The sequence below is a fragment of the Coffea arabica genome, chromosome 11e (genome assembly GCF_036785885.1).
Source record: "Coffea arabica cultivar ET-39 chromosome 11e, Coffea Arabica ET-39 HiFi, whole genome shotgun sequence".
NCBI lineage: Eukaryota > Viridiplantae > Streptophyta > Magnoliopsida > Gentianales > Rubiaceae > Coffea > Coffea arabica.
In genome coordinates, this window is record NC_092331.1 from 16,026,338 (window position 1) to 16,047,895 (window position 21,558).

The 21,558-nt window shown below is 37.0% G+C and overlaps 1 long non-coding RNA gene across 1 annotated transcript; it reads left to right on the forward strand.

Annotated features, from left to right (window-relative positions):
- The first annotated feature begins 20,268 nt into the window (after nt 1-20,268).
- Nucleotides 20,269-21,072, forward strand: LOC140021717 (uncharacterized). The gene is made up of 2 exons (XR_011825663.1): nt 20,269-20,436; nt 20,743-21,072. It is a non-coding gene; the product is annotated as an uncharacterized lncRNA (long non-coding RNA).
- The last annotated feature ends 486 nt before the right edge of the window (nt 21,073-21,558 follow it).

Here is a 21,558-nt window from a genome sequence, read left to right on the forward strand (position 1 = left end):
AATATAATTGTGCCAAAATATTAAATTATCCGGTTTTGTTATACTAAATTAATATTTCTCGAGTTAGATTAATTTTATTGCTTAAAAATAAATTCTTTGAATTCCGATAGCTAATTTAATCGTTAATAATGTTAAAGGTTAATAGAAACCTTAGTATTAAGATGCAATCAACAAATTATAGAAAAACATGTCACCAGTATACTAGACATACTTAAGACATAAAATTTCGATAATTGAAGCCTTGCAAGATTAGTGTATTATTAGGAGCTTAATTTATATTTGGGGTAAAATCTTGGAGTTAGGTTACGAACGAGGACTTAAGGGTATTTTATATTTTATTTTCATATATTATCAAAGGTATTGCATATATCATATAACCGATTAATTTACATACTTAATTGACTTTGTATAAATTGAATATATAAAAATATCCTAAATTAGAGTAAGAAAATCCTTATAGGGATACACCAATTAATAAGGTGAAGTTTTGGGGCAATACTTGAAGGTGATAAAGATACAACTCCTTAGTAAGTAAATAAGCTAATGCCAAATGACCCTTTTAACCCTAAGACTTAAATTAAATTACCATGCAACCTAACATCTAACAATTCTTGCTAAGTTAAAATCGGAATTGGAGAAGGAAGGCTCGGCTGTTTCATTTGATAGCAGAAACCGTGAGGAGCAAAAGAGAGAAGTAGAATGTGAAGCTTTCTTACTTTTCCAACCTCAAAACCGAAAAGAAAAGGTGTGAGTGAGGGAGAGAAAACTTGTTAGATTGATTACTTATTAGCTTCAATCGAGTGAGAATGAAGTAAATAGAAGGAAAAGAGGATCGGTGCTGTTTGAAGGAGCCGAGGGGAAAAAGCTAGTGCAGTCTGCATTTCCAGATTCTAAGGAAAAAAAAATGAGGTAAAACTTTGTAATAAACTCTTACTCAACTAATATGTACGATACTTAAGCTGCATGTTAAAATTTAGTAAGGAAAATGAGTTCTTAACCAAGGAAATTTCTGCATAGAAGGTGAATAAGTTATTGGACAGAAAATTGAAGGAACCGAGGGCTGTTTGCTTGAGTTGCAGCCTGTTATCAGTATAAAATGGAAAATTTTGTAAGAAATGCATGCAATATGTGTACCTTAGGTCTTATAAGAGGTTTAGCTGTAGAACTTGTGAAAGGTTGGAACTTTGAGCTGAAACTATTGAAAGAAACCTGCTGAAATTTTTTTTTAGCTTCATCCGAGTAGGGGAAATGAAGAAGTTCCAGCTGTCCTTATGAATTTTGGTCCTGAAATTTTATATTAAGCTGTAATATATTGTATAATACATTGGTCTTAACATGCATGCAAGATTTAAGTCTAAAATGAGGAGTTTATTGGGGAATTTTCTTGTCTTAAAGGCTGATTGCTGCTAGAACTCATCCAACATGGCCGAGAGAGGAAGTAGAGTTTTGGTTCAGCTTTTCTCTTCAAATTCTTGGCAGTAAATTTCATATTTCTGTTTAAAAACTCTGTAGTTTGATAATTACTCTCTGTATGTTAAGTTGGGGTTGAGGAAAATGAAGAAATTGAGGGAAACAGTCTTGTACTTAACCGCCGAACTGCTGGAAGTTGCATTTAGCTGAGGACAGAATTAATTGTTGCTTTTGTTGGGATTATTTGCTCAAATTACATGTTATTTGCTTTAGTATAGGTAGGACGGAGTGTATACTGAGTGTTGAGTGTTTTAACGAAGTAAAATATGGAACTTTGTTGAAAACCTTGAGGTAATGTTGCTGGAAATCTGTTTGTCGGCTGAGAGAGGGTGGAGATGAAGCTCTTATGATATTTCGAAAAATTCCAGGATGATTGGTTGTAATCTTGTATAAAACATTTTATAACATCTTGACCCTATCATTCACGTCCATTTTAGTAAATTTGAGACCTGAAAAGCAGATGAAATCTGAGAGAACTTAAACAACAAAGTTGATTGGAAATTGATTTGGCCGAGAGAGAAGAAATGAAAAGTTTTACCGGTTCTACTCTTTAAGTGTGATTGAAAATGATTTAATCTTAGTCTAACTATTTCACAAGACTTTAAATTCGGTGTATTTGTATATATTCATCATTCTTAGTTAATAAACTTAACAAATCTTGAAGAGAGAAAGTATATTAGTTAAACATTATACAAGTTTATAAACTTGGAATGTATGTATATTTCATTGGTTTCTGTTGAAATTTGATGTTTAAATCATGTAAAATTGCTGGTATGAATGTCATACTTAAATGTATGGATGGTTTGAATAAAAGTCTTATGGTTGTAAAAGAGAAAAAGGAGTTTTTCACAAGTGAGAAATGAGTTTCCAGATTTTCGGATTTCAATGACCAGTCTCAGGAAAATGCTTATATCTTGGTGTAGGAAAATCCGATTGAGGTGCTGTCAGTGGTATTTGAAACTAGAATCATGGGCCTTTGTTCTGTAGAAAATTCATATTTTTCCTCCATGTGTACTGCTGTCCGTGACTCCTCAAAGTAGGCTGTCCTGCTTGAATGTCCCGTTTCTTCAGGAAAATGAAATTTTGACTTGGACCGAATGTTTGGCCTATTTGTGATTTGAATCTCTGAAAAATCTAAATTTCTAGAGTTGTTTGTGAGTAAGCTAACCGTGACTTTCTTTTATGTTTGAGTTAAATTTCTGGTTGACTTGTTGTAAGGAATGATTGTATGTTGTCAAGAGCTAATAATTGATGAAGCTCTTGGCCATTTGAGTAGTTTTTGCAAGAATGTAATTTTTGGTGAATTGTTTAAGTGGTTTGTCCAAAATGAACTTGGAACACAAGACCTGCGGCTCAAAAACTGATAGACTTTATACATGAGTTCCTCATCAAAAAAATTTCAAAACACAACTTTAAGTATAACCAAAGAAATGCACGGAAAGCCGTAGAAAAAACAGGGAAGCTTCAAAACTTCAGGTTCTTTTCCAAATTCTGATCAAGGACAAAAAAGATTCTAACACAACCAGCATACTCACACCCACACATTGAACTCAAAGTGAGAGGAACGGGAGAGGCTGCACATTCAGAAAGAAACTACACCTAGAGCTACTATCAATGAGCACACAACTTCATCTAAGGTTTCAAAAATGTAGCAAAAACATTATTAACCTTTGCCGGAAAAAAGATCAAACCAGACCTTCAATGAAACCTGCTAAACGCAAACCATGAAAACAAAAATACTAGGAAAAGAACATGCGAGTCTGGTCTGATTGACAACAAAAGAAAGAAAGAAAAGAGAATAAATAAATGTGCAGCAAGCTCGCACCTTCTGCAACAAATTGACTATCCATCAAATTCACACAAATTCCCCACGTTCTTATCCCCAAAAATCCAAGCGTGGTGGTCTACCTCTAGCTACCCCAACAGAAATCAAACAGGGAGTTGGACATGAAATCAGCAAAAGAAAATGAACTTGGAGCATCGAAGGTTTCAATCATTAGCAAAACAATATATACCTCTATTGCTGCAACAAGCTAGGAAACTCCCCCTTCAAGATTTGACTAAAACTTTCGTTTTATTAACTCAAAGAAAAGGAAAATTTGTTTACAGCCAAAGGAAAGTGAAGGTATGAAACAACACTATTGAACGAAACATAACAACAGCAAGTGAACAAAGATGGGAAAAGAAATAGCGAGTTCTTCATGTACTCGGAGAAATGAAAACCGACATGATGAAATATTCATCAACTCGATAATAAACCTCAATGCAAATCCATGCAATCCAGGGGAACAAGAGAGACAGACAGGGGGACATGCAAATAATCGAAAAGAAACGGGGACAACCATCTAATGCCAATATAAACCAACAAACTTTTGCCGCAGGATTCTGGTCATGACTTATAGTCATTGAAAGAGGATCTCAACATTCAACGGGTTAGTCAAAGAAAGATGCACGAAATCTCATTTTTTATTCAAGACTTTGTTTAGGCATTTTATCAAACACCAAATGGGCATAGAAATTTCAGCAATTCCCTACTCAAATGAGGTTTCGGTTAGCCCAAAATTAACAGCAAAACTAGAAATTTCAACCCAATTAACAAACAAAGCAGTAATCTTTCAGACAACGTAGGCAACTCCACCAAGAACTTGGGATAAAAAAAAAACAACAGAGTTTCAAATGTCCATGCTTAAAAAACTGAAATTTGAAGGAAGAAGATAGCTTACAAAGCTATGCAGATGATGATGGGCGGCGATGATGATCGTTGATTCCCGCCAGCTTCAGCCTCTGCCAGCCGCTCCTTCGTTCTTTTCCTTGTTTTTCTTTTTTTCAGACGAAACCCCCTTGATTTTTAGCTTTTTCCTCTTTTGCTGCTGCTTGCCGAAGCCTTCCCCTGTTTCTCAGCTCCGTCGCCGCCCTCTATTTTTCAGCTCCCCCTTTTCCTTTCAATCCTGGAGCTGCCTTTCTCTTGTTTTGGTTTGGCTTGAAGCCCTCAAACTCTTGCCAGAACCTCTCGTTTCCTTTTTCTTCTCTGCTACCCGAGGTTTCTTCCCCAACCTCCCTCTTCTCTTTCTAGTTTTCTTACCCTAGCCAAAGCCTCGTTCAATTCCTCCTTTTTCCTCTTAATTTTTCTCTGCTTTTTTTAGTTTTCCTCTGCCCAGCCGACAATGCCTCCTGCTTCCTCTCTCGGTTCTTGCCCTCTTTCTCTCATTTTTTTTTCCAGATTTTTCCTTCATCCGCCCCCCTATTGCTTTTTTTTTTCCAAATCAACAACCTACAAGTGTCTCAATCTCCCCCCTCCCTAAGTGATGTGTTGTCCAAATATAAAAAGGGTACTTGTCTAGCATGCAAATTTTCACCTATTTCACACATTTCCCTTATTATATTTTTTGCATATTTTCTCTTTTTCTCTTTTTTTCCGATAGAGTTTAATACTAAAGACTAAAAATTAAAAATTAAAAGACTAATGAGCAAAATAAAATAAAATAAAAATAAAAATAAAAAACCTAGAATTTAAACAAATAAGACAAAAATTAAAATTAAACCAATAAAATTAAAAACCAAAATTTGGTGTCTACAGTTACGAACGAGGACTTAAGGGTATTTTATTTCTATATATTTTATTCTGTCAAGACATATCGGCTGGGTCCTTGGTGAGGGTTCCATGGATTTCTGACATGATAATTGGATGGGTTCAGGAGCGTTGTGCCATCGGGTAGATGTTTTTCTGGAGCATAGGGTGGCGGATCTTATCTTTCAGGCACAATGGAACTGGCAACTGCTTAATCAGATATTGGAGCCGGAGCTGGTGAGGCAAGTGGTGCAGGTATCTCCGCCGGCCTCTAGAGGTGCGGATAGGATGGTTTGGGCATTAACGGCTGATGGGGCGTTCTCGGTGGACTCGGCATACTCCGTTGTTACAAAGTCGGCTACTTGCTCTTGGGTGGCTTCACACATTTGGCTGCAGGGCTGTCCCCTCAAGATTTCCTTCTTCATGCTCCGGCTGTTGCGGTCGCGCCTTCCCCTTATGGATATGCTACGGAGATTTGGGGTTCAGGGTCCGTCTAGGTGCCGGTGTTGCTTTGAGCCAGGTGAGGAAGGGATCCAACACTCCTTCTGCACGGGGGAATTAGCACAGGCTGTTTGGGCTAGCTTTGAGGAATGTCAGGGGGAGTTGGCTAGGGTTTCCACGGTGGGTCATCTGGTTGTGCGGTGGTGGTTGCGCCGCGGACATAATGTGTACCTCAGGTTCGTCTATCGATTGCTCCCTATGCTGGTCTGTTGGGAGTTGTGGAAAGCGCGAAACACAGGGGTATTTGAGGGGAGGAGAGCGGTGAGTACGGAGGTGGTGCGTCAGGTTTTTATACAATTGTGTGCTTTATTTCATTGCCGTTTCCCGGAGATAGATGGTTATTTTGGGTCATGGGATGTTTTTCACTCGGCATTGGTAGGTATGAGGCGGAGGGTTTCTATTATTCAGGTGGCATGGGTGGCTCCTACAGGAGGATATAAATTGAATTCAGATGGATGTTCTAGAGGGAATCCAGGAATTAGTGGAGGTGGAGGTGTGGTGCGTGATAGGGACGGGAAGCTCATTTTCGGCTATTCTTGTTTTTTTGGCTCCTTGACGAGTTTGCATGCGGAGCTCAGGGCAATGCTGTTTGGGGTGCGGTTATGTGTCTCTCGGGTTTGCATGGGTTGCATATCGAGTCGGATTCGATGAGATTGGTGCGGATTCTGCAAGGGAGTCAAAGCTGCCCGTGGCGACTCCAACAAGAGCTGTCCGAATTGATCACCTATAAGCCGTACTTCACGGAGATCACGCAATGCTATCGAGAGGTAAACAAGTCTGCTGATTGCCTGGCTAACATGGGAGCGAATTCGGAGCAGGAGAGGGTCTTTACTTGCCTTTCTACTTTGCCTTGTACTGTTCGGGGGGAACTGGCTTTGGAGCGCGTAGGGGCTCCTAATTTTCGTAGGAGGTGGGGTAGATGAACGGTGTATGCTTTCTTTCGCCTGCTCTCAAGTTCAATAAAGTGATTTAATTTGAAGAAAAAAAAATCAAACGTATTGCATATATCATATAACCGATTAATTTACATGCTTAATTGACTTTGTATAAATTGAATATATAAAAATATCCTAAATTAGAGTAAGAAAATCCTTATAGGGATACACCAATTAATAAGGTGAAGTTTTGGGGCAATACTTGAAGGTGATAAAGATACAACTCCTTAGTAAGTAAATAAGCTAATGCCAAATGACCCTTTTAACCCTAAGACTTAAATTAAATTACCATGCAACCTAACATCTAACAATTGTTACTAAGTTAAAATCGGAATTGGAGAAGGAAGGCTCGGCTGTTTCATTTGATAGTAGAAACCGTGAGGAGCAAAAGAGAGAAGTAGAATGTGAAGCTTTCTTACTTTTCCAACCTCAAAACCGAAAAGAAAAGGTGTGAGTGAGGGAGAGAAAACTTGTTAGATTGATTACTTATTAGCTTCAATCGAGTGAGAATGAAGTAAATAGAAGGAAAAGAGGATCGGTGCTGTTTGAAGGAGCCGAGGGGAAAAAGCTAGTGCAGTCTGCATTTCCAGATTCTAAGGAAAAAAAATGAGGTAAAACTCTATAATAAACTCTTACTCAACTAATATGTACGATACTTAAGCTGCATGTTAAAATTTAGTAAGGAAAATGAGTTCTTAACCAAGGAAATTTCTGCATAGAAGGTGAATAAGTTATTGGACAGAAAATTGAAGGAACCGAGGGCTGTTTGCTTGAGTTGCAGCCTGTTATCAGTATAAAATGGAAAATTTTGTAAGAAATGCATGCAATATGTGTACCTTAGGTCTTATAAGAGGTTTAGCTGTAGAACTTGTGAAAGGTTGGAACTTTGAGCTGAAACTATTGAAAGAAACCTGCTGGAATTTTTTTTTAGCTTCATCCGAGTAGGGGAAATGAAGAAGTTCCAGCTGTCCTTATGAATTTTGGTCCTGAAATTTTATATTAAGCTGTAATATATTGTATAATACATTGGTCTTAACATGCATGCAAGATTTAAGTCTAAAATGAGGAGTTTATTGGGGAATTTTCTTGTCTTAAAGGCTGATTGCTGCTAGAACTCATCCAACATGGCCGAGAGAGGAAGTAGAGTTTTGGTTCAGCTTTTCTCTTCAAATTCTTGGCAGTAAATTTCATATTGCTGCTTAAAAACTCTGTAGTTTGATAATTACTCTCTGTATGTTAAGTTGGGGTTGAGGAAAATGAAGAAATTGAGGGAAACAGTCTTATACTTAACCGCCGAACTGCTGGAAGTTGCATTTAGCTGAGGATAGAATTAATTGTTGCTTTTGTTGGGATTATTTGCTCAAATTACATGTTATTTGCTTTAGTATAGGTAGGACGGAGTGTATACTGAGTGTTGAGTGTTTTAACGAAGTAAAATATGGAACTTTGTTGAAAACCTTGAGGTAATGTTGCTGGAAATCTGTTTGTCGGCTGAGAAAGGGTGGAGATGAAGCTCTTATGATATTTCGAAAAATTCCAGGATGATTGGTTGTAATCTTGTATAAAACATTTTATAACATCTTGACCCTATCATTCACGTCCATTTTAGTAAATTTGAGACCTGAAAAGCAGATGAAATCTGAGAGAACTTAAACAACAAAGTTGATTGGAAATTGATTTGGCCGAGAGAGAAGAAATGAAAAGTTTTACCGGTTCTACTCTTTAAGTGTGATTGAAAATGATTTAATCTTAGTCTAACTATTTCACAAGACTTTAAATTCGGTGTATTTGTATATATTCATCATTCTTAGTTAATAAACTTAACAAATCTTGAAGAGAGAAAGTATATTAGTTAAACATTATACAAGTTTATAAACTTGGAATGTATGTATATTTCATTGGTTTCTGTTGAAATTTGATGTTTAAATCATGTAAAATTGCTGGTATGAATGTCATACTTAAATGTATGGATGGTTTGAATAAAAGTCTTATGGTTGTAAAAGAGAAAAAGGAGTTTTTCACAAGTGAGAAATGAGTTTCCAGATTTTCGGATTTCAATGACCAGTCTCAGGAAAATGCTTATATCTTGGTGTAGGAAAATCCGATTGAGGTGCTGTCAGTGGTATTTGAAACTAGAATCATGGGCCTTTGTTCTGTAGAAAATTCATATTTTTCCTCCATGTGTACTGCTGTCCGTGACTCCTCAAAGTAGGCTGTCCTGCTTGAATGTCCCGTTTCTTCAGGAAAATGAAATTTTGACTTGGACCGAATGTTTGGCCTATTTGTGATTTGAATCTCTGAAAAATCTAAATTTCTAGAGTTGTTTGTGAGTAAGCTAACCGTGACTTTCTTTTATGTTTGAGTTAAATTTCTGGTTGACTTGTTGTAAGGAATGATTGTATGTTGTCAAGAGCTAATGATTGATGAAGCTCTTGGCCATTTGAGTAGTTTTTGCAAGAATGTAATTTTTGGTGAATTGTTTAAGTGGTTTGGCCAAAATGAACTTGGAAGGTCCACGATTTGTGATTTGGAATTGTTTTGATACCTTGGACTTCCTTTGCTGAATTTTGTTTGGAATAAAATTTGTTGAGACCTAGGGCTAATGATTGATGAAGCCCTAGTGAGATTGATATTTGGTTTGTGATTTTTCCATATTGGTGACTTGGAATCCATTGTGCAAATGAGCTAGAATTGTGAAGATCGTTTCGGTCGTTTGAACTTGAATACTTTCAAATCAAGTTTTGTGGAAATACTTTGTTTTAATATCAAGTGATAAAATTTGAGTTTAGTATGTTATTGTTAAGAATTTGGATATCGGGACTTTTAAAACCTTGCCGACTAGTTAATTCTTTTCTTATTTAAACTAGTGTTTTACCTTTAATAAATAATTGCATTAACTTCCAAACTTTAAGTTTTTCTTTTTTTTATATAAGATTATCCTTGACCAGTTGTTTTAAAGGAAATTTGTTAAAAACACTAGATTTGAATAATTTCAAATAAAAGACAAAGGGAACTTGTTCGGCAAGAAAACTTGTTTGAATTAATTTGGTTCTAGTTTGCCCTCTAGAAGGGAAATACCTTTAAAGAAAACATACGAAATATTTTATCATTTTTATTAGTTTTAATTCTAAGAGAGTTATTAATTTGTTTCGAGAAAAATTAAACTGGTTTTATACCAGATAATCTTTTACATATAAAACAAGAGTTTGTTTAGTAAAACTTGGTTTTCTAGGATTTAGCGAGGACGCGGATTTCGATTCCCAGCGTGAGTTGTGACTTCACTCTTGGTGAGTGTCCCTGCTTGTTCTATGCCTACTTGATTAAAGTGCTTTCTTGACTTGATATGTGATAATTGGAAAGTGGTTTTCTGATCCATCGAAGTGGGCAGTGTGTACTTTATTACGCTAGCTCTTTCGAGTGGTGACTTGCTTGAAATATTTTCGTGAATTATCCTGTTTGTACTTGCTAAAGCATTGAGTAGGGGAATGTACCACACCTAAGGGTGGGAGGGCCTCTTATCCTATCTCAAGTGCTAAAACCTTGAAATACTTGCTAAGTACTGAGTAGGGGAATGTACCACACCTGAGGGTGGGAGGGCCTCTTATCCTATCTCAAGTACTAAATCACTAGGCAGGGGAATGTACAACACCTTAAGGGTGGGAGGGCCTCTTATCCTGACCTGGTAACCACTTGTTGGACCCAACGTCGTTGGATGAATTTCTCGACCAGTCCCTAAGGTATACTCGAGTATTACTACTCTCTTGTTTGTTGTGCGGGCCCGGTAAAGGGGTATGACTGGTGGCCGGAGTTAAGAAAAATAAGAAGATCTACATGGACCTTAGGTAGTGAAAGTTGACGGAGGGTCGACTACTGAAAATTTTGATCAAGCTCGTGGAGGAATGGCTCCTGAGAGCCCTGTATCCTACCTTGTACTGTTACACGCTTTCCTATTTGTTTACTTTAGTTGAAATCAATACGTGTTATTTGTTTGATTTGATTGCATGTTTTGGGGCACCACTGAGCTTTAGCTCACCCCACGTTTATTTGTTTTCCTTGACAGGTCCTGGCACTTGAGCAAAACTTGAAATCTAATTTCACTTTTATGCATGTAGTTTGAGTTAAACATTGTATCTTTTATTTTGGATCGCCGCTTGAAGCTGGAAAAGTGGAAACCCTGGAGTTGTTATTTGGCTTGTACTAACGTATTTGGATTGTAGGTTTTGTGGCCTGGTTTGTAACGCGTAAGGTAGTTAAGAGTCGACGATTGGTTATCTTAAAAATGCTGTTATCTCTGAAGTTAATGTGGTTTTAGTCATCAGCCTATTTGGAAGGAAACAATGTTGTAATAGATTAGGTTATACTTCGGAAGGATTTTACTAGCCTGCTTGCGTGAGTCCTGCCGAGAGCTAGGCAGGCGACCCGCCAATCCTCTGGTTCGCCTTAGGGAGAAGTGGGGCCGTCACAGGTGGTATCAGAGCTCCTATCGAGCTCGTGCCGGGAGAAGATTCTCGGACTGTAGGGATTGGCTCGTTAAGTGTCGAACAAAAGTCTATAATTGGGGATATTAGATATGTATGTTGGGTAGGAATCTCAACTATAGGTGATTCATGCTTGGGACTGGCCAGTTTGAGTTGTGAATCATCTTATTTTCGGATTCTCGTACCCGAGTATCAAATATTACATTTAATGGAACATTTGCGAATTAAGAAGAATTCAGTATATTGTACTACGACGTGATTAGAAATCATGATTTAATTTGAAGGAATAGAATGAAAGAGACCAATGCTAGCTTTTGAAAGTTAAAAGTGAAGGGCCAGTAGTGAGATCTTAAAGATTAGTGCAAATTCTGCTTCCAAGATGAATAATGTTACAAAGGATTATATGCTATCTCTTATCCAAAAATGTGGGTTTAAACCTGAACCTTTAGTGAAATAGTAGTTAAGGACCAGGAGCGTCCTTTCGGCAGTGTGTTCTAGGGCATCGAATGACTAGTCACTGTGACTGTTCAAGAACTTACTTCTATCTGAAGCAAGTGATACGAGTTTAAATGGGTATAAGACAGAGGCTAGTAATAGCAAATGAGAGAGTTCATATTAGAATGTAAGAAATGAGGAAATCCATAAGGATGCGACGTGACAGGAATTCTAGAGTTAGAAACTAACATGATAGAGGAACCGAAAGAACGAGTGGGGTCTAGTGGGATTGTCCAGGACTAAACTAATGAAGGTTAAGTTGAATCTAAACTAAGGGTTGAACTATTAGCTATGTGGTTATAATAATTTACGTATTATTGAATTGTTTTCTTTCATGTTTATAAAGATCGAAGTTTGAGTTATGTATGAAAATATTGAATGTATCCGTGAATTGTTTGGCTTTTAAAGTTGTATGAACTTTGGTATGTGAATATATGCTTTAAGTGTTTTACTTTCTTTCTCTTGATATTCATGTTGTCTTTACTTAATGGTAACAAGGAGATAAATAACCATACTTTCGCTTAATCGCCTTATTTATATCAATAGGCATAACTAGGCTATGGATATCCAAGTTAGAGGTAGAGGACGTGGGAGACCAATTAGGCAACACCTCGAGGGTGGTGGTGATAGGGAACCTGAGGTCAACCAGACCATGGTCAGGGAAACGTGGCCGGAGATCCAGTGGCCACCGCAATCCATAGAATAACTGATGTGTTAGAGCGCATGGCTGAGCACCAAACACCAGGACCGGTGCATCACCAAGGAAGCTCAATCGATACTGAGGATCGGGCATTAGAGAGATTCCTGAAGTTTGGACCTCCTAAGTTCTACGGAGGCCCAGAACCTGAGGTAGCGGAAGGTTGGTGGGAGAGGATCTCTGATATTTTTGCCGCCCTAAATTATTCGGAAGAGAGGCAAGTGACTTTCGCAGCATTCCAGTTTGAGGGAGTTGCTCGTTCCTGGTGGAACCTAATTAGGGTCAATTAGGATAGGAATCATATTCCTAGGACCTGGGCGAACTTCACAAGGGAGTTCAACGCCAAATTTCTTCCTCCTCTCATCCAAGAGAAAAGAGAGGATGATTTCATCAAATGTAGGCAGGGGGCGATGAGTGTCGCCGAATATGAGATCCAATTCACGAAATTGTCCCGTTATGCTCCGGAATTGGTAGCTACGGAGCAAAGACGTGTAAGGAGGTTTGTGCAGGGACTGAACGTGGAAATTCAGGAGGGATTAGCTACTGTTCGGATAGACACATTTGCTGATGCTGTAGAAAGAGCTCAAAGGGTTGAAGTTGCCAGAGCTCAAGCAAAAACTTTCCAGGCCAAGAAAAGATTTGCACCTAGCAGCAGTCGGGAACCGACTTATGCAAATGCTACACCGGCCAAAGAGGGTCGAGGAACGGGTGGAGTAAATAGTCATGGAGCACCACGAGGCGCTCTAGCGAGAGGAGCTGGGGCCAGAGGTGCCGGGGAAAGAAATAATGGAGCTAACGGAGGACCAAATGGAAGGGGTCAAACTAGGAACGCCTTGCAAGGAGGTCGTGTGACCACCCCTCAGGCAACTTGTGGGTATTGTAGGAAAACTGACCATACTGAGGACGGATGCTGGAGGAAAGAAGGAAAGTGCTTAAGGTGCGGAAGTAGCGAGCACCAAATTGCCGGTTGCCCAAAAATGCAAGAAGGTGAGAATTTTGAGGACAAAATTCATTTAAGGGGGAGAGGATGTGAGAACCCTGAAAATATATATCTATAAATATCAGTGCATATTTCATTTGCATTTTTAATTCTTTAATAAATTTTAGCATTAAATCTAATTGTTTTTAAATAAGTGCGTAGAAATAAATTTTATGTGCAAAATAAAAGAATGGTGCTAAACTATTCAGTTTCTTAGCATTGTTACATTAAATTCATATTTCGAAGGTAAATTATTTCATTGATTTAACAATTAATTTCTTTGAATTCTAGTATTATAACTACTTGCTTTGAAATAAAAGTGTAAAGATAATTTTTATGTAATAAATAATATAATTGTGCCAAAATATTAAATTATCCGGTTTTGTTATACTAAATTAATATTTCTCGAGTTAGATTAATTTTATTGCTTAAAAATAAATTCTTTGAATTCCGATAGCTAATTTAATCGTTAATAATGTTAAAGGTTAATAGAAACCTTAGTATTAAGATGCAATCAACAAATTATAGAAAAACATGTCACCAGTATACTAGACATACTTAAGACATAAAATTTCGATAATTGAAGCCTTGCAAGATTAGTGTATTATTAGGAGCTTAATTTATATTTGGGGTAAAATCTTGGAGTTAGGTTACGAACGAGGACTTAAGGGTATTTTATATTTTATTTTCATATATTATCAAAGGTATTGCATATATCATATAACCGATTAATTTACATACTTAATTGACTTTGTATAAATTGAATATATAAAAATATCCTAAATTAGAGTAAGAAAATCCTTATAGGGATACACCAATTAATAAGGTGAAGTTTTGGGGCAATACTTGAAGGTGATAAAGATACAACTCCTTAGTAAGTAAATAAGCTAATGCCAAATGACCCTTTTAACCCTAAGACTTAAATTAAATTACCATGCAACCTAACATCTAACAATTCTTGCTAAGTTAAAATCGGAATTGGAGAAGGAAGGCTCGGCTGTTTCATTTGATAGCAGAAACCGTGAGGAGCAAAAGAGAGAAGTAGAATGTGAAGCTTTCTTACTTTTCCAACCTCAAAACCGAAAAGAAAAGGTGTGAGTGAGGGAGAGAAAACTTGTTAGATTGATTACTTATTAGCTTCAATCGAGTGAGAATGAAGTAAATAGAAGGAAAAGAGGATCGGTGCTGTTTGAAGGAGCCGAGGGGAAAAAGCTAGTGCAGTCTGCATTTCCAGATTCTAAGGAAAAAAAAATGAGGTAAAACTTTGTAATAAACTCTTACTCAACTAATATGTACGATACTTAAGCTGCATGTTAAAATTTAGTAAGGAAAATGAGTTCTTAACCAAGGAAATTTCTGCATAGAAGGTGAATAAGTTATTGGACAGAAAATTGAAGGAACCGAGGGCTGTTTGCTTGAGTTGCAGCCTGTTATCAGTATAAAATGGAAAATTTTGTAAGAAATGCATGCAATATGTGTACCTTAGGTCTTATAAGAGGTTTAGCTGTAGAACTTGTGAAAGGTTGGAACTTTGAGCTGAAACTATTGAAAGAAACCTGCTGAAATTTTTTTTTAGCTTCATCCGAGTAGGGGAAATGAAGAAGTTCCAGCTGTCCTTATGAATTTTGGTCCTGAAATTTTATATTAAGCTGTAATATATTGTATAATACATTGGTCTTAACATGCATGCAAGATTTAAGTCTAAAATGAGGAGTTTATTGGGGAATTTTCTTGTCTTAAAGGCTGATTGCTGCTAGAACTCATCCAACATGGCCGAGAGAGGAAGTAGAGTTTTGGTTCAGCTTTTCTCTTCAAATTCTTGGCAGTAAATTTCATATTTCTGTTTAAAAACTCTGTAGTTTGATAATTACTCTCTGTATGTTAAGTTGGGGTTGAGGAAAATGAAGAAATTGAGGGAAACAGTCTTGTACTTAACCGCCGAACTGCTGGAAGTTGCATTTAGCTGAGGACAGAATTAATTGTTGCTTTTGTTGGGATTATTTGCTCAAATTACATGTTATTTGCTTTAGTATAGGTAGGACGGAGTGTATACTGAGTGTTGAGTGTTTTAACGAAGTAAAATATGGAACTTTGTTGAAAACCTTGAGGTAATGTTGCTGGAAATCTGTTTGTCGGCTGAGAGAGGGTGGAGATGAAGCTCTTATGATATTTCGAAAAATTCCAGGATGATTGGTTGTAATCTTGTATAAAACATTTTATAACATCTTGACCCTATCATTCACGTCCATTTTAGTAAATTTGAGACCTGAAAAGCAGATGAAATCTGAGAGAACTTAAACAACAAAGTTGATTGGAAATTGATTTGGCCGAGAGAGAAGAAATGAAAAGTTTTACCGGTTCTACTCTTTAAGTGTGATTGAAAATGATTTAATCTTAGTCTAACTATTTCACAAGACTTTAAATTCGGTGTATTTGTATATATTCATCATTCTTAGTTAATAAACTTAACAAATCTTGAAGAGAGAAAGTATATTAGTTAAACATTATACAAGTTTATAAACTTGGAATGTATGTATATTTCATTGGTTTCTGTTGAAATTTGATGTTTAAATCATGTAAAATTGCTGGTATGAATGTCATACTTAAATGTATGGATGGTTTGAATAAAAGTCTTATGGTTGTAAAAGAGAAAAAGGAGTTTTTCACAAGTGAGAAATGAGTTTCCAGATTTTCGGATTTCAATGACCAGTCTCAGGAAAATGCTTATATCTTGGTGTAGGAAAATCCGATTGAGGTGCTGTCAGTGGCATTTGAAACTAGAATCATGGGCCTTTGTTCTGTAGAAAATTCATATTTTTCCTCCATGTGTACTGCTGTCCGTGACTCCTCAAAGTAGGCTGTCCTGCTTGAATGTCCCGTTTCTTCAGGAAAATGAAATTTTGACTTGGACCGAATGTTTGGCCTATTTGTGATTTGAATCTCTGAAAAATCTAAATTTCTAGAGTTGTTTGTGAGTAAGCTAACCGTGACTTTCTTTTATGTTTGAGTTAAATTTCTGGTTGACTTGTTGTAAGGAATGATTGTATGTTGTCAAGAGCTAATAATTGATGAAGCTCTTGGCCATTTGAGTAGTTTTTGCAAGAATGTAATTTTTGGTGAATTGTTTAAGTGGTTTGTCCAAAATGAACTTGGAAGGTCCACGATTTGTGATTTGGAATTGTTTTGATACCTTGGACTTCCTTTGCTGAATTTTGTTTGGAATAAAATTTGTTGAGACCTAGGGCTAATGATTGATGAAGCCCTAGTGAGATTGATATTTGGTTTGTGATTTTTCTATATTGGTGACTTGGAATCCATTGTGCAAATGAGCTAGAATTGTGAAGATCGTTTCGGTCGTTTGAACTTGAATACTTTCAAATCAAGTTTTGTGGAAATACTTTGTTTTAATATCAAGTGATAAAATTTGAGTTTAGTATGTTATTGTTAAGAATTTGGATATCGGGACTTTTAAAACCTTGCCGACTAGTTAATTCTTTTCTTATTTAAACTAGTGTTTTACCTTTAATAAATAATTGCATTAACTTCCAAACTTTAAGTTTTTCTTTTTTTTTATAAGATTATCCTTGACCAGTTGTTTTAAAGGAAATTTGTTAAAAACACTAGATTTGAATAATTTCAAATAAAAGACAAAGGGAACTTGTTCGGCAAGAAAACTTGTTTGAATTAATTTGGTTCTAGTTTGCCCTCTAGAAGGGAAATACCTTTAAAGAAAACATACGAAATATTTTATCATTTTTATTAGTTTTAATTCTAAGAGAGTTATTAATTTGTTTCGAGAAAAATTAAACTGGTTTTATACCAGATAATCTTTTACATATAAAACAAGAGTTTGTTTAGTAAAACTTGGTTTTCTAGGATTTAGCGAGGACGCGGATTTCGATTCCCAGCGTGAGTTGTGACTTCACTCTTGGTGAGTGTCCCTGCTTGTTCTATGCCTACTTGATTAAAGTGCTTTCTTGACTTGATATGTGATAATTGGAAAGTGGTTTTCTGATCCATCGAAGTGGGCAGTGTGTACTTTATTACGCTAGCTCTTTCGAGTGGTGACTTGCTTGAAATATTTTCGTGAATTATCCTGTTTGTACTTGCTAAAGCATTGAGTAGGGGAATGTACCACACCTGAGGGTGGGAGGGCCTCTTATCCTATCTCAAGTGCTAAAACCTTGAAATACTTGCTAAGTACTGAGTAGGGGAATGTACCACACCTGAGGGTGGGAGGGCCTCTTATCCTATCTCAAGTACTAAATCACTAGGCAGGGGAATGTACCACACCTTAAGGGTGGGAGGGCCTCTTATCCTGACCTGGTAACCACTTGTTGGACACAACGTCGTTGGATGAATTTCTCGACCAGTCCCTAAGGTATACTCGAGTATTACCACTCTCTTGTTTGTTGTGCGGGCCCGGTAAAGGGGTATGACTGGTGGCCGGAGTTAAGAAAAATAAGAAGATCTACATGGACCTTAGGTAGTGAAAGTTGACGGAGGGTCGACTACTGAAAATTTTGATCAAACTCATGGAGGAATGGCTCCTGAGAGCCCTGTATCCTACCTTGTGCTGTTACACACTTTCCTATTTGTTTACTTTAGTTGAAATCAATACGTGTTATTTGTTTGATTTGATTGCATGTTTTGGGGCACCACTGAGCTTTAGCTCACCCCACGTTTATTTGTTTTCCTTGACAGGTCCTGGCACTTGAGCAAAACTTGAAATCTAATTTCACTTTTATGCATGTAGTTTGAGTTAAACATTGTATCTTTTATTTTGGATCGCCGCTTGAAGCTGGAAAAGTGGAAACCCTGGAGTTGTTATTTGGCTTGTACTAATGTATTTGGATTGTAGGTTTTGTGGCCTGGTTTGTAACGCGTAAGATAGTTAAGAGTCGACGATTGGCTATCTTAAAAATGCTGTTATCTCTGAAGTTAATGTGGTTTTAGTCATCAGCCTATTTGGAAGGAAACAATGTTGTAATAGATTAGGTTATACTTCGGAAGGATTTTACTAGCCTACTTGCGTGAGTCCTGGCGAGAGCTAGGCAGGCGACCCGCCAACCCTCTGGTTCGCCTTAGGGAGAAGTGGGGCCGTCACAGCCATCTCTTTATCTTGTATTGGATTCTGAATTTTGTTAACACAAGTTTTGGATATTATGTTTGTAATATTGTTTTAAAGTTATGTCTTGGGTATTTGGTTGAACTATTATTGATTGCTATGTGTTGATCTCTTGATCATTACATGCTATTATCTTAACTGAGTTATTTAGCACTTTTGATCTCCAAATCATGATTAATTGGCCATTGATTGTGATAATTTCACAATATTCGATTTGCAATGAAAATTGAAAATTGACATTAGTTCATGAAAGTATTAAACTTAGGGAGTGCATTCACCAAAGTAGAGGTGCACATTTGTGGCTTGTTTTGTAATAATTTCATAGAAGTAAATGATTTTATAATTGATTTCATAGAAGTAAATGATTTTATAATTGATTTCATAACCACAAAAGTAGGTATGGATTAGCTAACGGGTATCACGTACATATGGAAATTACACTATGGCTTAGCCATGTTTTTGTACTAATTTAGTTGGGAAGTTCTATTAGCATGAGTAGATGGGGATTCCAGGGATTCCATTATCTGGGGAGTTTTCATTTGTAGTTTTTTTGCCCATTAGTAGCTTAGATTTCTTTTTCTTAATTTGTTGACAGTCTCAATAATAAAGAAACTTTAGTAGTGCCAGTGTTGTCCGTCTTCCCTGTGGGTTCAACTCTAATTACTCTACACTCGCTCACGACTCATATACTTGGGAAAAATCGTCTATGGGGTAGTTTAGGAGACTACAAATTTAAAATTTGACTGTGGAATGAACTTAATTTTTATATGCATACCCTGCGCACGTCACTTTATTCTTGCACCAAAGTTTTTTTGCCCATTAGTAGCTTAGGTTTCTTTATTTTAATTTATTGATAGTCTAAATAATAAAGAAATTTTGGTAGTGCCAGTAGTTGTCCATCTTTCCTGTGCGTTCAACCCTAATTACCCTACACTCGCTCGTGATTCATATACTTGCGAAAAATCACTTGTGGGGTAGTTTAGGAGACTACAAATTTAAAATTTGACTATGGAATGAACTTAATTTTTATATGCATACCCTACACACGTCACTTTATCCTTGCACCATTGCTTACATGAGCTTTTACCTTTTTGTACTTTACCTTGCTATCTCTTGCTCTGTTCAAATAGTTTTATCTTTAGGGGAAGAAATCCATGATATGTTGCTATTACTTTATGTGTTGCTTTCCTCTACATGCTTCTTTAATTGAACATAATGTTTATTCTAAGGGGGAGTCTTTCTAAGAGGGAGTTAGTCCTAGTTTCAATAATGTCAAAAGAGGGGGTAGAAATGATGCTTGTGTTTACCTTATTCCCTTATTCATACCTTTTTTAAGCATCATTGCTTTGTCTTCAAAAAAATGGGAGAAAATATCACCCAAGGTGATTCCCTAGTTTTGATGATAAAAACCAATAAATGTGATCCAATGTTGTTTGTTGAGTGTAGGCAGTAAGAATATGATAGTGGTGCAAAAATGTGAGCAACACTACCTAAAGTAAAGATGGTGTAAAAGTTGGAATGTAACAAGGAGTTTCAAGAGTTAGGATGCCCAATGAGAAACTTCAGTTAGACAAAAACTCTTTAATTGCTAGTTCTTGCAAATGAAATCTTTTGGCAAAGGAATTTAAGGTGATCGGATGCCTGAAACAAGCCTTACCCATCTAAAGTATGTTGTCAGAAAAAAGCTTCATAAAGTCACTTTTACCACCCATTCAAGCACCTCTTAGGCTATCTGAAGTGACAAACTAGAAGAAAGCTCATCAGACACTCTGTGAAAGTAGAAATACACATTATGGAAAAGACTTTAGCTATCTTTTTAGATGAACCTTTGGCCGTCCGAAGTAGAAGAATAGAAAGCCTACATTTTCTAAAGAGCGAATTGCGCGAAATGTCACTAAACTATTTCAAAGTACCGGTTCTGGTCACTAAACTTTTTTATTAGCGCGAAATGTCACTGAACTAGTAAATCTGTACCGTTTTGGTCACTCCGTGTATTTGTGCCGTTAGAAGAGACGGAAATCAACTTTTTGAGGGGCAAATTCGTCTGCACAGCCTTTTCCTTGAAGCTTTTACATAATCAATGGTTCCGTATCCGGCAAAGACATAAAGGAGATGGCCGATCTGAATGGCGGCACCGTCAAACTTCAACCAAAAAATGCAGGCACTATTTTTCAATTGGAAATTGGTCTCTGACTCTCTGCCTCTTTCAGTTACCCACTGCCCAGTTTTGATTTCTGTATTCTTTCACCATTTGTAACAAAACCACAGAGCACCAGCTCCAAACGGTAAAAATTGGAAATTGGGATCTGGGATGTAGGGACTGGCTTCTTTTAGATTTTAGATACTCTTTATTCCTTTTCCTTTTTTTTCCCCTTTTTAACGTTTGGGAAGGGGATTGCCTTCCTCGTGTCTTTATATTCCCTTTTGTCATACATCAGAACTTATTCAACCTAATTACTTCTTGGGAAATAATTTTTATCCCATTATGCAGAAAAGAAGAAAACCCTTTTTCTTATTTAAGGGTTTAACATGGTGGGTTTGAAGTTTAACTTCGGAATCTGCTTCTATGCAGAAGTACAAAAGCTCCCTAGATGCATTTGCTCAGATCTTGAAGATTGAGGGTGCAAGGTCTCTCTTCAAGGAAGCTGGTGCAAACATCTTACTGATTTTGAAGAATGAGGGTTCAAGAGTTGGTTTTTTACCTCAAGATTTCAAAGATTAGGCAATGAGAAAATCTCCCATCTCAGAGAAGTTTCAACCTATCCAACAAATCAGAGATTCCAAAATAGTTGGTAAACCCATCTCAGATTTGGGCACAAAATCACAAGAGTCTGATGGAAAGTTCAACTTTGAACATGAAATATGCATCTGTTAGAATATTGAGTACCTTCTACAGCAGTTGTGTCAATCCTGAATCTGTTAGGTGAAATGCTAACTGGACTTATTTATTGCATTGGTCAACACGGGAAAGACGAGAAGGAGACCTTTGTTAGTGGAAGCACAGTTTACTCGTATGGAAATGCCCAGGCAGTCATTTTCCAGATTATGCCAAGGTCCCCACCATGAAAACTGGCTTTCCATCTCATGCTTTATTTACGGTTGGGAAAGGTACGTAATGATAAAGGGTGTTCTTTGTTACAAATGGTGGAAGAGGGAGGAGGAGGAAGAAGAAAGAAAAAGGGAGTGGAAGGAGAGTTGAGGTGGAGGTGATGGCGGTGGGTGGCAATGTAGGTGATGGGTGGTTGTGGGTGAAGAAAAATGAGGGCATAAATTTTTTAACAGTTGTGTAGACAAAATTACCCCTTAA